Below are 15,385 nucleotides of genomic sequence, written 5' to 3'. Positions count from 1 at the left end.
AGGCACTTTAAATAATTAATTTCAAAATAAAGGCTTTGCGTGTACGTAAGAACGTCCACCATGTACTGTCCTGCATCTTCAATGGTAATGAAATCATACAAGGCAGATAAAATATTGTTTATTTATTATACCTTTGTCGTTAGAATTTAGAATTATACTTTTAATTATAATGCTATTTTGAATGGAACCATACAAACCGGAAACTGGGTGGGTGGCTGTGTGACCAGGCGCTAAAGAAGACCACAGCGGTCAGAGCAAAGGGGGCAGGACGACGTCCACTCTTGCGCCTACAAAAACTTCCGTCTGCATCGACGACACAACTTTCCAACAAGAAACTTGCCTTCGTTGTGCTTTCCAAAGACTCACTTGAAGAATTTCAGTTTAAAAACAACGGGAGTTACACAGACCTCATATTTTCCTCGACGCTGGACGTGAAGGACAAGTGAACCACATCGTTGACGGAACACTGAAGTTCGCTTTTGACCTCCATTAGACGTTTAGCCTAATATGTTTGACGTTTTCAGAGGGACGGAAGCTGCCTTTTCATCCTTATATGCAAAGTGCCCGAAAGCCCTTCTTTCCCACAACTTGTGTCGGCAGTGAAGTACTCATGGTAAGTTCAAGTTACATCCGGAATCCCTAGACGACTAACCTTTCTGCGCGTTACTGAATTTCGTCGAAGAGCAAGTCACTTTCTTAGTCATTCTAATAGTATATTCAACTACTTCATTATTGGTTAATGTGTATGTTTACATGTATTTTGTTTGTCATTGGGTCCCACATTGCGGTCCTACTTCCGCTTCCTTTGAAGACATTTTAACATGGATGATGGAATATATAGTACCGAGAACTCACGTCTTCCGCAGTGGACTTTTCCACGTTTTTCATTCGTCAAAGTTACATGTTTCGGGATAAAATATCTGAAGAAATTAAAACTAAAGTCTGCTGAAGATAGGCTCCAGCCCCCCCAACCACTCCCAATCACACCAACCGACTCCGAAAGGGACAAGCAGTAAAAAATGGATGGACGGGTCTGGTGCAGGTGACAACCGATCTCAAAGGATATACAGTACAAATAAGTGGTAAACTTGTCTCTGTCAAATATGTGTTTAGTCGTTTTCAAACTTTGTTTCAACAGGTACCTCTGTAATGACCAACATTTAAATACAGTAGCGTAGTAGACCCAATTATTATTATTTTTTTACAGGTACGTTCAATATGTTTGGCCCTTGTAACATTACACACAGATTGAACAGCAACACTCTGTTTGAATTTAAGAAACTAAAACACTGTATTTTAATCAAGAGATTTTTTGGAGTACCACTTAAAGGGGAAAATTATCACAATTTCAGAAAGGTTAAAACCAATAAAAATCTTTTCCCAGTGGCTTATTCTATTTTTTGAAGTTTTTTTTCAAAATTTTACCCATCGTGGAATATCCCAAAAAAGGCTTTAAAGTGCCTGATTTTCGCTATCTGTGAAGCCACCGTCCATTTTCCTGTAACGTCATCCAGTGATATACATGCTATCCAGGCGGATAGCACAGCAAGATATAGCGACATTAGCTTGGATTCAGACTCTGATTTTAGCGGCCTAAGCGATTCAACAGATTACGCATGTATTGAAACGGATGGTTGGAGTATGGTGGCAGATAGCGAAAACGAAATTGAAGAAGAAACTGAAGTTATTTAGCGAATAGCTATTGACGCTATTCGGCCATGTCTGCCTTAACATCGCCGGTAAAATGTGCAGACCAAACGATCGGGGCTTTCGCATCTTGTGACACTGGAGCAACTTAAATCAGTCGATTGGTAAGTGTTTGTTTGGCATTAAATGTGGGTGGAGGAAAACACTGGATGCAAATATAGCTACAAATGTACATACAGCTAGCCTAAATAGCATGTTAGCATCGATTAGCTGGCAGTCTTGCCGCGACCAAATATGTCTGATTAGCACAATAACATCAACAAAACTCACCTTTGTGATTTCGTTGACTTTATCGTTGGAAATTCATCTGCAGGATATCCATACATCTCTGTGCCATGTCTGTCTTAACATCGCCGGTAAAATGTGCAGACCAAACAATCGGGACTTTCGCATCTTGTGACACTCGAGCAACTTAAATCCGTTTATTGGTAAGTGTTTGTTTGACATTAAATGTGGGTGGAGAGAAAGGCTGGATGCAAATATAGCTACACACGTACATAAAGTTAGCCTAAATAGCATGTTAGCATCGATTAGCATGCCGTGCTAATCAATGCACATTCTACGTAAATCAACTTGAATCCGTCCCTAATCGTGTTGTTACACCCTCCGACAACACACCAACGAGGCATGATGTCTCCAAGGTACGGAAAACAGTCGAAAAAACGGAAAATAACAGAGCTGATTTGACTCTGTGTTTGTAATGTGTTTGAGAAAATGGCGGTTGACTACCTAGGTGACGTCAAGTTTTGACATCATCGCTCCGAGAGCAAATAATAGAAAGGTGTTTAATTCGCCAAAATTCACCCATTTAGAGTTCGGAAATCGGTTAAAAAAATATATGGTCTTTTTTCTGCAACATCAAGGTATATATTGACGCTTACATACGTCTGGTGATAATGTTCCCCTTTAATGGAGCCTGTGTACTACTAGTGGTACACGTTCCACAGTTTGAGGATCAATGTTATAACATATTGACTAATACACAAATTTTTATATGCTAACATATGCATATGACATATTTAACTCCGTGGCAGGCCGTGTGTTTCCCACCTAGGCCTTCAGTGATATCAGACTTCTATTAGGGCTGGGCGATATGGCCTTTTTTTAATATCTCAATATTTTTTAGGCCATATCGCGATACATGATATATATCTCAATATTTTGCCTTAGCCTTGAATTAACACTTGATACATATAATCACAGCAGTATGATGATTCTATGTGTCTACATTAAAACATTCTTGTTCATGCTGCATTAATACATGCTCATTTTAAACTTTCATGTAGAGAAGGAAATTACAACTAAGTCAATTGACCAAACTGTATTTATTAAACAGTTATCAAGGAGTGGCACAAACATTTATGTCATTTCCAAAACTGAAAGTGCAAGATTGTCAGAGACATTTTAAAACAAGATATTAGTGCATTTTTGTGCATGATGTCACTAAGATGACAGATCAAAACAACACTGAATAATGTGCACTTTTTGTACAGAACGCCACTACAATAGATTAAAACAAATAAAGTGCACTTTAGTGCATGATGTCACACAAGATATCTTAATAAGTGTCAAACAAAAATGAGCTGCATAATAGGAAATCACATAGTGTATGTCCTTTGCAATGAGGTAGATTATTGCGGACAGTATCTCCTTTTGTTTTTGACTGTTCTTTTCATATGGTGTTGATCAGGAAATGTTAGCCTCTGCATTTTGATGGTGTGGGTGTGTGGCACCGAATAGAGATGTTGGCATGCGGAGTAAGCACTCTTCATTCTCGAGCAGGTGACTTTTCAAATGATGCTACATATTAGCAATAATGCTACTTTTGGTAGCAACACTTGTGCCCCACACTTGACAAATTAAAGTTGTCTATTCGACATATTCCCTCTAGAAACCAAACCACCGCCGGATGATGGACCCCCTGCTGTTTTTCTTTGGAATCAATTCTTCTTTCATTTGTTACCAGATTCACACCTTTTTTTTCTCCTATTACCACTCGCGTGGTTTTGCCAGCATCACAGCTAACGTTGCCCCTCTGCGAGGGCGTATATACGTTTGTGTCGTATGACGTGACAGTATGTGATGTGTGTAAGAAGGGGCGCTTGCTGTCTGTGACAAGGTGACACAAGGAGTCGAAAGAGCCTGTGGTGTAATGCCCGCAGCTAAAAGCAATTGCGTGAGAACGTATACTCGAATATCACGATATAATAATTTTCTATATCGCACAGAGACAAACCCGCGATATTTTGCATATATATCGATATATTGCCCAGCCCTAACGTCATTGATTACCTCTCAAAATACCATCATTCATGTCCCCACATGACCTTTGCTGGAGAAATACTATACAGAAACACATTGACGCACTAATGGGCATTGTACTAAACAGGTTATTTTCTGGCGCATTTGAAAATCAAAAAACCCGCTTCAGCAATTAAAAAATATCTTATGTGGTACTGTCAAAATTAAAATTGTAAAAAGCATTTTAAACTTGAAAGTACAAAGAAATAAAATATCTGAACTCACATTTCATCAACAGCTGAGCTGGCTTCCGGAGTTTGCCGTTTTGCTTTAAATATCCTTCTTGAAAATGGCCTTGCAAATATATGTGTTGTCTTGTCTAATCATAAAAGATGCAGACGAGGCGTGTTGGCTGAGTTCTTAAAGTTTACTCCACAGCGTGCTCATTAAACACATCCCCTGCCAGCATGTCTACAATCAACAACCTAAATGGGGCTACTGAGCATGCGCTTCACTACTGTGGCATGCTGGGTAATGCAGTTCTTATGTTACCTGCCTCATAATATCACTATATGGCTAGATGGCCTTATCCCATCTAGAAGGCCTTACTGACAACAACTCGTGTTCTGATTGGATAAAAACTCTATAAACTAAAAACAACAGCAAGGAGCATAATGTGAAATGAAGAGAAAATGAATAATTTTAGATATTTAGGGAAAGTAAATAAGAAAACGTTTTTATCTTTAATTATGATCATGATTTGTGGTTATGTTAGGCCAGCAGAGAAGGCCCTGTTGGCCCTGACTGCACACCACTGATTTAACTTATATCTTAGTACGGGAGCTTCAAACTCAAAATCCGGGGGCCAATGTTGGACCGCCACATCATTTTAAGTGGCCTGTGAAATCCTGAAAATGATGGGTCAATAAATGACTTCATCTTACTAAATGTGTTAGTTTTGACAGGAAAAACAATATCTACTGCCTGAAATCACACATTTAAATTTTAATATCTGATCATGCAAAAATTATCAGTATATACTGTATCACAATTTATTTTGTAAAAATAAATACCTGAATCACCTTGGCTTGTGATTGGAAAGCAAGTTAACCATCAATTTTGCCCGTTTAAAAATATGATCAAATGCGTAGGCAATTGTGTAATATTATTTTGAGGCTATTGTGTATGTATGTATGTATGTATGTATGTGTGTGTGTGTATATATGTGTTTATACACAAATATATATATGTATACATATATTATATATACCCCGCCTTCCGCCCGATTGTAGCTGAGATAGGCACCAGCACCCCCCGCGATCCCAAAGGGAATAAGCATCAGAAAATGGATGTGTGTATGTATGTGTATATATATATATATATATATATATATATATATATTTATATATTTATATATTTTTTTTACAGTTACAAACGGCCTTCTCTAGGCAGCCATGACTGTGATCTGGCCCTCAATGGAAAATATGTTTAACACCCCTCTCTTAATATGTCTGGAATACTTTACTAGTCTTGATGTGTTTTGTAAAGGAAATTAGTAATCTTCAGCAAACTTTGACTTGTGATTTGATCACTTGTAACCTTTTACCCCCAAATCACAGAAGTAAGTTCATTTTAAAGCAAAATCAATAACAAGTGACCCTAGAGCAGGGGTCAGCAATTTTCATGTCTGGATTCGAATGTGGTTTTTCAGCCTGCTTATTGTTCCTTTCAGAGAAGAAACACCAGGACGGGGGTGGGGGGAAATGCTTTCATTACTTCTGTCTGTGCGGTCGTGAATGTGTCCTGACTGACTGGTCATTGGATTGGCACAAAGAAAAGCAAGAGAAACGTGCAGGAAGAGTGTGTGCGTGCGTTCGGGGTGTAACGATATAACTGTTTCATATCATTGTTGTTGTTACCAAAATGGTCACTATTATTATTATTATTATTATTATTATTATTGCGGTCCAGTTGAAGGAGCTTAGACATCACACACAATTAAATCTTTTAACAGAGTTTGATTTGAAAGAAGAAAAAAAAGTAAGTCGACACAAACACTTTCTTGGTAGGAGAAACATTGGCTTCTTAAGAGCCATACTATTATTTCAATGTTCAAATATGTTTATCTTCGTCCATTTTAATTTGTAAAGGTTTGAGTGTATTTTTTTTTAATGGATAAAGGCTAAACGTACATCGTGCTCTTCACTTAAGGTTTGTGGGTTTACCTCCTGTTTTAGACACCTCCACCTTTGTTGTATTCCTCAGAGTATAAATCAATCGCTCTCTTCTATAGCCCAGTTTGTAGGTTCAGTGTGCACAATTAAATAGTTCAGTTACTCAGACAGCAATGTATTTATATAAATGTACATTGGTAGTTTGTTTAATGGGCAAAGATGTTAATGTCTCTTGTATTCATGTTTGTATTCAGTCTAGTTAGAGTACATCAAAGTTTGGTTCGTCAATAATTTTAATTCAAAACAATAATACTAACCCTCAAGATTTTTACCGCGGTTTATCATTAAAGGGGAACTGCACTTTTTTAGGATTTTTTGCTATCATTCACAATCCATATTTAAGTCAAGATCACATATGTTTCTCTCTGTTCATGCATTTTACATATTAAACAAACCGGGATCAAAGTCCGCTTACAATGGAGCTCAAGGGAGTCGCTCTATTCGGCCTATAAAGTGCTTAAAAACATCCACGCGCCTCCATTAATGTTTTATATACATACTGTAAGTATATATGTATTTTAGTAACAGGCACATTAATCATATTTAATATTTACATATTTTGATCATTTTAAGTATACACGGCGCATTAATTTACAAAATGCGTCATGTTTTTTTTTTTTTTCAACATCACTGATTTCTACTCACTGCAGACTTCATGAGAGCAAACAAACATAATAAAACATCACTTACCGTACAAGGTCTGCTGTCATTAGGAGGCTGATTGATAGAATCTGGTTATATTTTAGATGAAACATGCCTCTTAACCCTCGCGAAGAAATGGGGGTGGAACCAAGCGTCCTTTTGTGTCAATCTTGCAATTCTGGGTCTACGTTAGCTGTGAAAGTGTACCAACTTGTAAAATCCTCGTCCTTCTATTATTCAGGTAAGAGGCATCATATATGATTTAGAATAAACAGTTATGAGCAGGGAAGCAGCTTATCACTCGATGAGGTAAACGTATGCACACACATTCTAGTGATCACGGCACTGCTATAAATAGTTTGTCTGTGTTAGCACTTATTAATAACAATATCACTAATACTAGGTTAATATTCAAGTCACAAAATGTAAATCAAATATTGTTGGTGCTTTTTGTAAGTTTTCTTATTGGGTTTTATCGGCGGAATGGAGGATCTTCTATTGGCTCCATGGTAAGCAGACGTTTAATTAAATTTATTTGCGAGTTAGAATGCATACAAAAAATACAATCCTTTGTCATATATACGTAATGATTAAACGTCATAAATACATAATGATTGTGAACGATAGGCAAAATTTAAAAAGTGCACTTGCCCTTTAATACAGTTAATCGTTACATCCCTAGTGTGTGCATGTGTTGAGAGAGATGTCGGCTTCTTGAGTGTGTAACCCCTGCCGGAAGCTAACCATGAATACGTACCCCTTAAAAAATAATTTAATGCTGCTTGGACACATTCCTTTGCCTATAAAATTAAGAAGGAAACTTTTAAAAGTGTACAAGTTGTTGTTGTATCAAGTTTGCAGATCCAGACTTTTTTTAAGAAGGGAAAATAGCTCTTTTGATGGTAAGGGTTGGCCAACCCTTGCCCTAGAGCCATGACTATCCATGCTCCTTACCCTCCTTTGGGACAATGGCTGCTTTGGTTCCCAGGCAGAATATGTGAACGAAGCAGTTAGGAAAATATATGAATTATTCCAACAAGACATCATAGGAGTCCGGTCAGAAAAGACAATACTCTATCTCAGGGTGTCATTTTTATTGGGACCCTCGTTGATTCCTTCTGAGAACCTCTTACTGTGCATCAGTGAACTCTGTTTGCATAGTGATAAGCAGATAGGAACCCATATAACTCTATGTACCAAAACATTCATTGTATTATATTGCTAAAATGACAATTACATTTGCAAAACAAATTAACAATGTGAGTGTGAATGTTGTCTGTCTATATGTGTTGGCCCTGCGATGAGGGGGCGACTTGTCCAGGGTGTACGCCGCCTTCCGCCCGATTGTAGCTGAGATAGGCACCAGCGCCCCCCGCAACCCCAAAGGGAATAAGCGGTAGAAAATGGATGGATGGATGGATGGATTAACAAGTAAATGTGTTATTACTGTATAAATGGCTTCAATTAGCTTGTTGTACACTTATTGATAAAACAAGATTACCAAGATGTTATCTCAAGTGAAACTCAATGTTGAGATGAGCTCAACATACTGTCTGCTATATGTAGAAACAAAGATATATATTTCAATGTATAAATTAGTCTTCATTTCCAGTTCTTTGTAAAAGGATACGAAACCCTATTTGCACTTTGACGAATGTTGTCTGACATTGTCTTTTTTGCAGATGCAGACTCTTAAGTGATTTTTGATAATCCCTATATGGAACGTTTTTATACGTTGTAAATAGGACTAACAATATAGGTAACAAAAATGTATTTACTTTGCCTATAAAAGTCTCTATAAAACCTAAAAAAAAACCTGCAACATTTTATATAGATGCATTGATTTCACTGGGTGATAGTAAAGGATGCTACATCTGTCAACAATAACGACAGTATGTTCTGTGTTTGCTACTGCTTATCATGGCAGACTTGGTGAGAGATGACTACTTTGGGACATATGAAAATTCAGGGTAGGGCTGGGCGATATGGCCTTTTATTAATATCTCTATTTTCTTTTGCCATTTCACGATGTATTAGGGCTGGGCGATATATCGATATACACGATATATCGCGGGTTTGTCTCTGTGCGATATAGAAAATGACTATATCGTGATATTAGAGTATACGTTCTCACGCAGTTGCTTTTAGCTACGGGCATTAAACTACAGGCTCTTGCTCTTTCCTGTGTCTCCTTCTCACAGACAAGCAGGCCACCTTCTTACACACGTCACATACTGTCAGGTTATACGTCACATATGTATACGCCCTCGCATGAGAGATATCAGCATGGGTAACGTCAGCTGTGATGCTAGCAGAGCCGTGCGAGTGGTGATACGAGAGAAAGAAGGTGTGAATCTGGTAACAAATGAAGGAAAAATTAATTCCCAAGAAAAACAGCAGGGGGTCCATCGTCTGGCGGTGGTTTGGCTTCAAATGGGAATATGTCAAACAGATGACCGTAATTTGTCGAGTGTGGGCCAAAAGCGTTGCTATGAAAAGTAGCATCACTGCTAATATGTAGCATAATTTGAAAAGTCACCTGCTAGAGAATGGAGAGAATTTCATAACGTCCGTAGTAACCTACCACATAGCGATGGATGAATACTATTTAATTTCCTATTATGCAGCTCATTTATATTTGACACTTAAAATGTCTCTGACAATCTTGCACTTTCTGTTTTGCTACCTCTCTGCTGGGCGATTGCGTATACGCATGTGAGGTATGACGTGACAGTATGTGACTTGTGTAAGTTTGTGCGCCTGCTTGTCTGTGAGAAGGAGAGACAGGAAAGAGTGAGAAGAGCCTGTAGTGTAATGCCCGCAGCTAAAAGCAACTGTGTGAGAACGTATACTCGAATATTGCGATAAAGTCATTTTCTATATCGCATGGAGACAAATCCGCGATAAATCAATATATACCCCAGCCTTAATACACATAGAATCATCATGCTGCTGTGATATATATATATATATATATATATATATATATATAAGTGTTCATTCAAGGCCAAGGCAAAATATCAAGATATATATATCGTATATCGCGATATGGCCTAAAAATATCAAGATATTAAAAAAAAGGCCATATCGCCCAGCCCTATGATAAATATCGCAATATTTTGTCTTAGCCTTGAATGAACACTTGATGCATATAATCACAGCAGCATAATGATTCTATGTGTCTTCATTAAAACATTCTGGTTCATACTGCATCAATACACTTTCATACGGAGAGGGAAATCACAAAGTCAATTGAGCAAAAGTGTATTTATTAAGCAGTGGCACAAACATTCATGTCATTTCAAAACAGAAAGTACAAGATTGTCAGAGACATTTTAAAACAAGCTATTCGTGCACTTTTGTGCATGATGTCACACAAGATATTTCAATGTGTCACATAAAAATGATCTGCATAATAGGAAATCTAATAGCAGTCCTGCTACTTTTTGTAGCAATGCTTTTGCCACATAATTGTTCAACATATTCCCGTTTGAAGCCAAACCACCGCCAGACGTTGCAACCCCGTGCTGTTTTTCTTGGGAATTCATTTTTCTTCCATTTGTTCCCAGATTGGCACCTTCCCTCTTTCGTAATACCACTCTCAATGCATTTTTAGCATACAAAGCTAATGTTACCCATGTAGCTACCTCTCTGCTCGGGGAGAGCATGTGACGTTGCACGCGTGACGTATGTAAGATGGTGCTCTTGTTTAAGTCGCTGTGAGGAGAGACAAGAAAGAGTGGGAAACGGATGCAGTGTAATGCCATCCATCCATCCATCCATCATCTTCCGCTTATCCGAGGTCGGGTCGCGGGGGCAACAGCCTAAGCAGGGAAACCCAGACTTCCCTCTCCCCAGCCACTTCGTCTAGCTCTTCCCGGGGGATCCCGAGGCGTTCCCAGGCCAGCCGGGAGACATAGTCTTCCCAACGTGTCCTGGGTCTTCCCCGTGGCCTCCTACTGGTTGGACGTGCCCTAAACACCTCCCTAGGGAGGCGTTCGGGTGGCATCCTGACCAGATGCCCGAACCACCTCATCTGGCTCCTCTCGATGTGCCATCCGGGAGGGACTCAAAGTAAAGCCGCAGTGTAATGCCTGCAGCTAAAAGCAACTGTGTGAGAACGTATACTCGAATATCACGATATAGTAATTTTCTATATCGCACAGAGACAAACCCGCGGTATATCGCCCAGCCCTAATTCAGAACCTTATTTAAAATGACTATATGGAGGATGAGGTACAAGATTTAGAAGCTGCATGCTAAGCAGACCCTACTATAGTGAAACATTAATCCATTGTCCAAGTGTTAGCATTTAGGACTTACAGGTGGCGAAGTATTGGGCACCTTACGATTCGATTACGATTCAGGAGCCACAATTTGATAAAACATTTATTATTGATGCATTTGTAATTTTATTTATATTGATGTAGTTACATTTCTTTTCGTTTCAGTAAATACACGTTAATCACTTGCAACTTTTAAAAACAGTGATTTCCCCCACCTCTAGTAGGACTAATGTCCTACGTTTAATCAACAACATACTAAAAGAGTCACTTACAATGTCCGCTGTCACTGGGATGCTGACAGATGCAATGGTTGTATATTTCAGCACTAGACTTGTGCTACCAGTTGAGCAGGTAATTTGATCATATTCAGCTCATGTAAAAGATGCTGAGAACAACCTATCATCTTGCTCAGTTTTCTGATTGATGTTATTCTGTTTATGTTGAGAGCCACTAATCAGCGTTCTTGTTCTGTTTGAACGGGTTTGTGCTGAAAACAAAGTTTCGTTGTACTTGTGCAATGACAATAAAGACATCCTAATTAGTGATTTAGTTGGCCCGGAGTTTTAGTTAGTAACGTGTGGAATTTCAAAGTTGACCAACTCCTCGGTCAAAGGTCACAACCTTGCACTATACAAGTACAAGGCATTCTTTATAATCTAGCATTAACTTTTTCAAACTTAGGAGATTCAGCAGCACCTTTGTAGCTAGCTTAATTTTCGCTAATGGCCTGGGGAGCAGTGTGTCTGTGAGTAAGGAGCTGTGTTATTACCCCATAAAAGTAGTTTCTAGGTGTTCGCTCTTACAATAAAATGTCGCTATGGCTTGGTTAATAGGCAGGTCCCGGAATTTAAATGGAGCAATGTGGTAGTTTTTGGATGCTTTTTTTTTTTTTTTTTTTTGAGGGTTTTCGATCACTCCCTAATACCTGTTTTGTTAGTGTCCCCTTGCTAGCAGTTTTACGCTATTTAGGACACAAAAAAAAAAGATAACAATTCCAAAAAGTGCAGTACCCATTTTAAGGACACAGAAGCTCCTTACAACACTTTTAAGAGGCTGCACACCCAAGAGTATATCTGTCATTTAAAGACACGCAACATCTAAGACATACTTGACACGGTGTAGGGCCATATTTGGCCTATGGGCCTTAAAATTTATCCCTCTGGTCTATCTATGTGGGAGTGTAGCATGTAGATTACATTTTTTTTTAGCAAAGGCAATTTTTGTAAACCTCACCCCTGCATTCTTATGGACACAAGACTTTATTGTCATGTGATATCATGTTAATGCTTAAAGGCACCTCTTGAGTTCAGTACAGTTTATTACAGATTTACTTAATCTGTGTGTGTGTGTGTGTGTGTGTGTGTGTCCAAGCTAAGTTGTTTGTGTTGATCCAGACCTCTGGGCCTCTGTGTTTGAGGAGGGGTCTCCGGCCATGCAGGGTTGACCTCAACGTTGCCATAGAGACGACAAGAGTCACTTCCTGAATTCTCAGCCCATCCCAGAGTGTGTTATTTGCCAGGGAGCTGGAGTTAACTCATGACAGACAAAGAATAGAATGGAAAAGGGTCAGGGGGAGATTTATATTTCGGTTACATTATTCATAGTGTGACAATGTAGTAAAGTACTGGGAAATAGTCTAATAAAGTCCTGCCTTCCGCCCGATTGTAGCTGAGATAGGCGCCAGCGCCCCCCGCGACCCCGAAAGGGAATAAGCGGTAGAAAACGGATGGATGGATGGAAGTCAACCACACACAGTAGTGTATAAAATAGAATCAAGAAATCCATCCGACAAATTTAGTGACTGATCAGTGACTTGAGTCCATTTTATGGACAATAATAATTTATTGACACCACGTTTTGTTGACCCCAGCATCATGATCGTGTCCGAAACTATGATGGCCACTCGTAATGTTTTTTTTCAAAACAATGACGATTCCAAATAGTTTTTACGGCACAGGGTATCTTTGGTCAATCAATCACAATTTATTCATATAGCCCGAATAAACTCACAACAATCCCCCCTGATCTCAACCCACATGGTGCTAAATTGCTAAAATTCAGTAAATGGTTAAAACGCCCTGTCCATTTGATAGGCATGCATTTCAAGTTGTTTTCAAGCAAGTTCTCAACGGACATAAACCTGCTTTGTAAATGTTTTAGTCAACCTTGTTAATCATCAAAGTTCTGGTTACACGGGCCACTAGCTCTGTTAGTATTCTGGACCCTGTTCGGAATATCCGGTGGCCTGTTAAATTGCTGCGATGGACTGATGTACAAAGTCAACTTGTCAGCAATAGAAAGCTGAGTGAAGGAGGAAGGGGGGGGGGGGGGGGGGGGTACCAGAAAAGGCTAACTGATAAAGAATGGAAACTTTGAAGACAATTTGCAAAGGTTGAGGTTGTTGCAGGATTGTTTTTGTGTTGAAGAGTTCATGCTTTACTGTTGCCAAGGTTACATAACAAGGTTGCCTCATTTGCAGTCAAATATTGATGGATTAAGTAATTAATACCATTTGAAAAATGCTGTGAGTTTTTGTGGGATATTCAGGTGTTGTCTCCTAAAAGACAAGTAGCTCTTCTGTGGAATCTCAAGGGTCTTACATACCCTTAGGCTTAATTGCGGAAAGTCATGCTGTTGACTTAGGGCCATTCTGAGAAGCCTGTCAATGTAAAACCCACTAAGCTGAGCTGTAACTTAGATGAATGGAGGTTCTGCGTGACTCTACAGAAATGTATGTGGAAAGTCATTAATTACATTTCAGTTCAAAAGACTTGTAGTAGCAGTGTTTTTGACTGGTAAAACATTGGATGTTTTATAACTAGTGTGGTCTCTAATACAATTGAATAGGATGTCTTACAGAAAAGCTGTACTGTACTTAAAAAATATTAAAGGACCTACATATGGGAGGTTACTTTCAAAAGCTGGGATTTGTATTTTGTTTAAAGGCATTTGTTGATATTGTCGACATGAATGGGTACCGAATTTGGTACTTTTATAGGCACCGATCAAATTTTGATAGTACTACCGGGTTTTGATTCACATAAAATCTAAAAATGCAAAATTTTCATACCGATGGATGGTTGGAGTATGGGTATTGACTCCCATGCACCGAGAATTGGTACCCATCCCTAATTGTAGTACACGGCTGGAGATCATCTGAAGGACATTGACAGACAGTATCTCACAATTGCAAGTAGAGCACTTATATCTTGGCAACCACTTTTATTCAGCTGTATATGTTCTCAGTGTGTAACTGTACGGCACTCTCAAAGTTCGGTACATTCCTTGGTACTAAGATCATGATTCGGATTTAAAATGAACAACAACAAAAAATCTACAAATTGTAGCAAGCTAATTCTCCAATAGATTGTATTCAGACACAAGACTTTTGAATGGAAGGAAACGAAGTGGTGGGCCACCAAACCAACATGGCTACTGTGCCACAAACAGAATGCGGACTATTGGAGTACATCAGGGTCTTGGATCTTACCATTAAAAGCACATACCAGCAAACAATCTAAATATGCAATAGAGTATATCCCTATACACTAACAAAAAAATAATTGTCAAATGATATCAAGGATTATCCGGCGGTCGCGTTCCCAGACATGGCTACTGTGCCGCAAACAGAATGCGGACTATCGGAGTACGTAAGGGTCTTGGATCTTACCATTAAAAGCACATACCAGCAAAACATCAAAATATGCAATAGAGTATATCCCTATACGCTAACAATAGAATATTTGTCAAATGAAATCAAGGATCATCCGTCGGTCGTGTTCCCAGACAGGTCAAACTTTTTGGTGCTGCAGACGTCATTCTACCCAACAAAACAGATTAAAACTTGGAAAAGCATGACTTCATTTGTGTGTGGCTTGGTCAAGGAAATTGGTATCTAGACTCTCCCAGATAAATCATGCATCGTTTTTGTTCGGGTAAGGTTGCATTTCATTATTTAACTTTTGCATCTACAGCAATGTCTGTTACTTTATTTTTGTTGTACGCGCTGTTTACGACTACGTGTATTTTCCTCTGTCTTTATCAAAATCTAACTATGGATGTCAACATTGTGTTTGTGTTGAAAATGTCATATATGATTGTTGCCTCTGCTAAAAGCTTAACTCTTAGTTTTATCCCATATTTTCTTTTATTTAGACTTGGCGAGTTGGTGCTTTACAAAACACTCGTAGCAAAAGTTTGTTTTAAGAAAAGCCATCAAGATAACACTTCATTTGGAAATACTAAATGTTATAAGTATATCAATCAAACTTTTAA

General features: G+C 38.7%; 1 long non-coding RNA gene across 1 annotated transcript in view; it reads left to right on the top strand.

Moving 5' to 3' along the window:
- The first annotated feature begins 232 nt into the window (after positions 1–232).
- The window catches only part of LOC133559321 (uncharacterized), a 41,358-nt gene continuing 26,205 nt past the window's right edge, over positions 233–15,385 (top strand). Inside the window, exon 1 of the long non-coding RNA XR_009808147.1 lies at positions 233–613. This is a non-coding gene — a long non-coding RNA (uncharacterized LOC133559321). The remainder of the gene's footprint in view (positions 614–15,385) is intronic.

The sequence above is a fragment of the Nerophis ophidion genome, linkage group LG09 (assembly GCF_033978795.1).
Source record: "Nerophis ophidion isolate RoL-2023_Sa linkage group LG09, RoL_Noph_v1.0, whole genome shotgun sequence".
NCBI classification, from domain to species: Eukaryota; Metazoa; Chordata; class Actinopteri; order Syngnathiformes; family Syngnathidae; genus Nerophis; species Nerophis ophidion.
This window is presented reverse-complemented; position numbering and strand designations above follow the sequence as displayed.